Source organism: Tupaia chinensis, unplaced genomic scaffold (genome assembly GCF_000334495.1).
Source record: "Tupaia chinensis unplaced genomic scaffold, TupChi_1.0 Scaffold144411_1, whole genome shotgun sequence".
NCBI classification, from domain to species: Eukaryota; Metazoa; Chordata; class Mammalia; order Scandentia; family Tupaiidae; genus Tupaia; species Tupaia belangeri.
In genome coordinates, this window is record NW_006204271.1 from 13,964 (window position 1) to 20,648 (window position 6,685).

Here is a 6,685-nt window from a genome sequence, read left to right on the forward strand (position 1 = left end):
TGCTGTTGTAGATTTTCATTTTGATAACATCAGTTAACACCTGGAAAATCTCTGGGGCCTCACAGTGCTAAGAGCAGAGTTCCCATAAATATTACAGTTGACAGATACTTCATAATATTTGAATGCCATTTCTCTAATGGTTTACTTAATTAGCAATCATTGGTTGAGACCTGGTTTCTTATATTATGCACTATTGACATTTCAGGGCAGATGATTTTGGTGATGGATGTTCTATGTGTGCTGTGATGCTTTGAAGCATCCCTGACCTTTAATAAGTAGATGGCAGTGACACCTCCTCAAGATGTTTTCCCTGAGATTTTCACATGTATATACATACCTGCAGCCAGTGACAAAAGTTCATTGGGATGCAAAGTTGCTCTTTGTTAACCACCAATGCCTAAACTAGCAATTATGTAAAATAATTGCTCAGGCTTTTTAGTTAGAATGTTTTAAATATAATCACTTTGGGTTATCATTATGTATTATTGTTTACCCCCATCAGAGCTTTCTTTGGTTCTATGGGTACTATCATTAGACATCTCAGCTTTCCCTGTAAACAAGAGTGTTGGTGAGTCAGGCAGCAGAGGGGAGATCTCTCCAACCTCAGCTACCTGACCCATACACTTATGGAAGCCAAAGATCAATGGTGTCACCGGGGCGTTGTGTCGGCCCCCTGCAGTGGCTGCCCAGAGCCATTTTCTGTGAGTATTATTGTTCTGGCCATTTGGAGGCACAGGCACTGAGAGTGGCTCCGAGAACTGGAGTTCCAATTCCAGGGAGCTTAGGGTGCACCCTGGAGTCTTCGAGAATGCATTAGAAAGGCACTCGGAGCAGCAGAGGAAGGCGGAGCTCAAACCAGAGTTTCAAAAAATGTAGAATCCTTCTCATCCACCTGAGACATTCTCCTCTTACACAGACAGGACCTTCCAAGGATAAACTGGTCATTGGGTGAGTCTTTCACATTGTAGAGAATGATCTTTACATTGATTTTGGTGGGAAGTCTCATTGTGTATGTGGAAGACCAGAAATGGATGGAGAGAAATACCAGAAAGGAAACAGGGTCTAGCTGGGGCTATCAGACCTGAAACTCAAATGAACATTCCTAGGAGCAACAGCAGACATAACCATACTAGAGGCTGATGCAGTTCTCTTAGGACTGCAGGACAGTAAAGACTCCAAAGCAAAAGAGAAACATCATGAGAAGTGAAGGAACTTTGCTCAGTGCTTTCACTCATTGTTGAACCCAGATATTCATGCAGTGAGAAGATTATGAATAAATGATTGAAGATGGAATGAATGAACACTATAATTTAAAAAAATATATAGGTGGGACCAGCAGTTAGCATAATGGCTATGTCACTGTACTCCCATATAGTTGACGGGGTTCAAGTCCTGGACCCGGTGGCTTAAACTCACACCAGGCATGTGTACTTGCATGCCCAAGATCTCGAGAAGAGAATGGAGAAGAAGGGATTGTGGCATGGCCATGCCCCCTGGGAGGTGATTTCTTGCTTTCTATCTCTCTGTCTCTCTGGTGAGCACACATGCCCTATAGCAAAAATCTCTCAAAAAAATTTAAAAAAATTTACATCTTTTCTAGAGAAAAATTAAAAATACTTATTGGGATACATTATAGAAAACCTAATAAGTAAGAAGAAAAATTATGTCTATAGATAGAAAGGCTCAATATCTCTAAAATGTCCTTATTTATAACTCAACTAGCCAATTCCAAATATATTACAGAATACACTTCCTTTCCAGCTTGGGCCTAGGGGAATGCCTCCTGCACAGAAAGATGATAAAGACCATCCGCTAACCACAAACTGATGACTCTCTAATACCCCATCAGCATTCACAAGAACATCCATGGAACTGGCTTCCAGAAGCATTCCCCCCAGGCACTCAAAGAGATCTGGAAATTTGTCATGACACCTATTTCTATATCAAAGAAGAGGAAATGATTTTTCCTGGACCCATGCAATGGACAAAGGAAGAGCTGATCCTCACAACTTCGTTTCTGTTTCATTGATTTTTAAGCCCAGCTCTTGTTCATACTAGGTATAAGCAAATTTCTACCTCACACTAACAATCTTAATGAGCTTTTACAAAGCCAAGGGAGAGGCAGGCTGAGGCTTCAAAGGGAGACATGCTTACATAAAGGCAGAGACAGAAACTAAGGAAGAAATCCTGAAAAAGAGATGAAATGTAGAAGATAGTGTGTAAGAAGTTGAGGCATATGGTCTTTGGGAAGTAATGCAGCATGTGCATGTATGAGAGAAAAAAGGGAGCATCCTGCACAGAATCTGACTTACTCCAGTCTTCCAGCCCATCCGACCTTGGGCACTTTGCATGCATGGCCAGCATGTTTCAGGCCAACCAGGCTGAGGATTTGTGTTATAGTCACCATATGGCTTCTAGCACCATGTTCTGACATGCCACCACGTGGGATAACATGGCTGGGCCGGCATTCTCATTCTTACTGAAGCATTATTCACAATATCCAAGATATAGAAACCACCTAAGTCTAAAACAGATAAATGAATAAAATAAATGTTTACATCCACAATGGAATAATATAACTTTTAATGAATTTGGAGGACACTTTGCTCAATGAACAAAGCTAGATATTTTTAATTTTTCTGATAATTTTTTAAAAACTGTGTAATAAAAGTTCTATATATTTATGTTGCACACATATTACAAATATCTGTACATTGTGAAATGACTAAATGAAGATAACTGAATATGCACTACTTCAAATACTGATTTTTTTGTGGTAAGAACACTTAAAATTCATCCTCTTAGCAATTTTCAGGTATATATTATATTGCTATCAACCATTGTCCACATGTTGGTCACAGTCATAAATAGAACTATCCCAGTAATTAATAGATTACTATAATCACCACGATGTATAATAGATACAGCTCTACAGAACCAGTATATTAATGCTACTCATGAGGTACCCCAGTTCCCTGCATTGTTTTTTCCTGAGTTAGGTAACAAGAAAAACAAGAAATACCTGACAGTTCTGTGGCTCAGCCAACTGCATGTTTCTCCTGCAGCTTTGGACCCAAGCTGAGGGCTGAAAGGTTCTAAGGAAATTTCAAATCACTGTTCAAGTTGTTTAGGTTGCTTCCCAAAATACTGAAAGATCAAACACGCTGCTGAACATGTAAGAACTAGTCCTGTCCCTGGACCATATTTTCAAATACTTAGATTAACTCCCTAGGCCTATCCCTCCATAGGGACACACTTGGGTAGAACATTCCACTCATTTTCCATCATAAGGACTCTGCATTTCTGTGTTTGTAACTTTCTCCAATAAGTGATTTTGAGTATTTATCCTGGAAGTTTATGTCACTGTTTCTTACTTGGTCATTGCCCCTTGGGGGAACATCCTTGCTGCTGTTTTTGGAACACGTTCAGCCAAATAACTGAACATGCAGAAAACTGTAGAAGTCAAGGTAGTATAAAAGACAATTAAATACATGTTATATTTATATAAAATAACCAAAAATTCCATGTAATATATTTGGGAAAACTTAGTGTCTATACTAATATCAAATATCATAGTCTTTAGGTTAAAAGGGAATACAGTAACTCAAAATTGTTACATGCTCATGAAATTGTTAATTCATGAAGAAGAAGCAATGATAATGGAAATACTCTGATGGGACCACAAGGTCTAGAGATATAAGAAGCATATTTGGACATAATAGAAGGTGGGTAAATTTGCAGTTTTACAAGAAGAGTTGTAGCCATCAATACTTCTCTTCAAATAATAGAACCTCTAAACAGAGAATCAGTAATAGAAAAAGGGATTTTTTTGGTGAATTAAAGTGAGCAGAAATATAAAGAAAAGTTCACGTAAAAACAGCAAAACCTTCATTTTTGTCAAGTGCACATGAACCTTGAGTACTGACCATATGTTAGGTCATATAGAACAACTCTCAGTAAACTTAAAAGGATTGAAATTTTATAAAGTATATTCCTCGATTAGCATGGATGAGAGCTAGAACTCAAAAACAAAGAATGCTAGGAAATTTCAATTTGTGGATACTAAACAACCACAACCAATTTTTGAAAGAACAAGATACAAATGAAATGAGAAATTAAGTATTATGCTTGCAGTCTTCTAAGCTCATATATATTGCCACCAAATAGAATTTTATTGTCATTATGGCTGAGCAATGTTTCATTTTGCATACATAACATATTTTCTTGTCTTTTCATCTGTTCATGGACTAATTCAATGGAATTGAAATCTACATGAGAGTGAAGATATCTTTTTCACATATTCCCTTTCAATATATGCCTAGTAGTTGATTTGATAGATTATATAATGTTTTACTTTTTAGATAAATGTTCACATTGTTTGTTTTGTTCTTGTTAATTTGCTATAGGGTGCATATACTCACTGGAGAGAGAAACACATAAGGAAAGTGAGAAATTACTGCTTAGGAGAGATGAACATACAGCAACCCCTTCTTCTCCATTCTCCTGGGATTTTGAGAACACATGCACATGTTATCAGCATATTCTCAAGGCACACCAGGGACTCAAACTGAGGAGTTGGCTACATGAGATACAGCACCTTAACCTCCATACCACCTTTGGCCCCTCATATATATATGTTTTTTATAATGGCTCTACTAATTTACATTTTCATCAACAGTGCCCCAGAGTTTTTATTTATTTATGCACATCCTCACAAGCACTTTTCATTGTTATATTTTTTGTTTTGATTTATTTTTTTAATAGCCAGTGAGTATGTGTGCTTACCATAGATAGGGGGAAAATTACCCTTCATGGGGTATGATTTTGCTGCAATCTGTTCTCTTCCCTTTCTCTGTCATGTCAGGATTTGGGGTATGCGCACATACATGCCTAGCATAATTTTTAAAACAATAATGTTTTACATTTTTCTGAGACAGATTTCATATACTGTTTTACTTTCATAATTTGCTATAAGATGTGTGTATTTGCTACACAGAGGCAGAGACAGAGAGATAGAAAATGAGAAAGCACATGACAGGGGAATGGACAATAATCTTTTCTCCTTTATTCAGCTCTTAAAATTTGGTCACACATGCACACACACTCAGCATAATTTTGACACTGTTGGGTCCAGGACTTGAACTGCACAGTTGGCCATGTGGGATCCAGCTCCCTTAACCACAAGGCTATGGGCTAACATTGACTGGCATGTTTTACAAGCCTGTAGTGCTGGGATTTGAACCATAGTCAGCCATGTGGGATGTCAGGCTACAGGGACAGCCATATATGTTGTTTTTAAATAAATTTTAAAGTTTATTATTTTCATGAAAAAAGAGACAAAGAGTGAGACACATAATAATAATAATAATGATAAGGTGCTCCCAGCAAGGCCTCAACACCGTTATTCACCTACCAGCTTCAGCCCACCCAACGTTATGGGCATGGATATGCCAGGCACACTTACGGGGGTGTCTTCAGATGTGAACTCAAACTTTCACAAGGGGTCAACCTCACAAAGTGTCACTTTTTTTTTTTTTTTGGAGAGGTTTTCGCTATAGGGCGCGTGCGCTTGCTAGATCTAGAACCAGTTGAATCAAGAACTATATTAAAATAGCTACTTTGTTTTTTATTTATTTATTTTTTTGAGAGGTTTTTGCCATAGGGCGTGTGTACTCGCCAGACAGGCAGAGAGAGACATAGAGACAGAAAGCGAGAAATCACCCCCCAGGGGGGATGGTCATGCCACAATCCCTTCTCCTCCATTCTCCTCTCGGGATCTTGGGCACGCACGCACACGTGCCCGGCGTGAGTTTTAAGCCACCGGGTCCAGGACGTGAACCGCAGTCGACTACATGGGAGTCCAGCGACATAGCCATTACGCTAACTGCTGGTTCCCACAAAGTGTCACATTTCATTGCTGCACCATCATATTGCCCCACATTTGTTAACTTTTGTCTTATAGAAAATAGACATTGAGACCTCGTGGTGGTGTTAATTTACATGTTCCTGCCATTAGGGATGTTGAGCCATTTTCCACATACTTGGTCATTCATATGTGTTCTTTTGAGAAATGTCTCCTCATGTCCTCAGTTCATTTTGTAATCATGTTATGTATGTATGTATTTTGCTTTTGGATTCATTGAGTTTATTATATATTCTGAACATTAATCCTTCATTTATAAATAGATTGAATTTTTCCCCTATTCTGCATGTAGCTTCTATACACTGTTAATTGTTTTATTTGCCTTGTAGAATCATATTAGTTTGATATAAACTCATTTGTCTATATTCACTTTTATTGCTTCTGATTTTGAGGACTTACCCAATAAAACTGCACAGATCTATATCTCAGATTATTTTTACTGTTTTCTTTTAGTGGCTCTATAGCTTTTATTTAACACTAATTTATTTTTTGCCTTTTTAAAAACATATTTTTCTTTTTTTACATTTAATTGCTATATAACTTCTTTTAAGTTTAAATTTTTAATTTTCTTTTCTCATGTGGATATCTAGTTTTCTTGTAACATTTATTGAAGATACTGTTCTTTCCTCATTGTTCTTAGTACATTGGTTGAAAATTAGGTGAATATAAATAAGTGTTTAAGTTTCTCCTATTGTGTTAAATTGGTCTGCCACTATCTGTTTTGTATTTTTAAAATTTCCATCTTGTTTTACTTATTTATTT

At 37.4% G+C, this 6,685-nt stretch overlaps 1 pseudogene; it reads left to right on the plus strand.

The window, feature by feature from the left end:
- The first annotated feature begins 730 nt into the window (after window positions 1–730).
- On the plus strand, window positions 731–1,207 carry LOC102484474 (28S ribosomal protein S28, mitochondrial pseudogene; annotated as a pseudogene).
- Window positions 1,208–6,685: the final 5,478 nt, after the last annotated feature.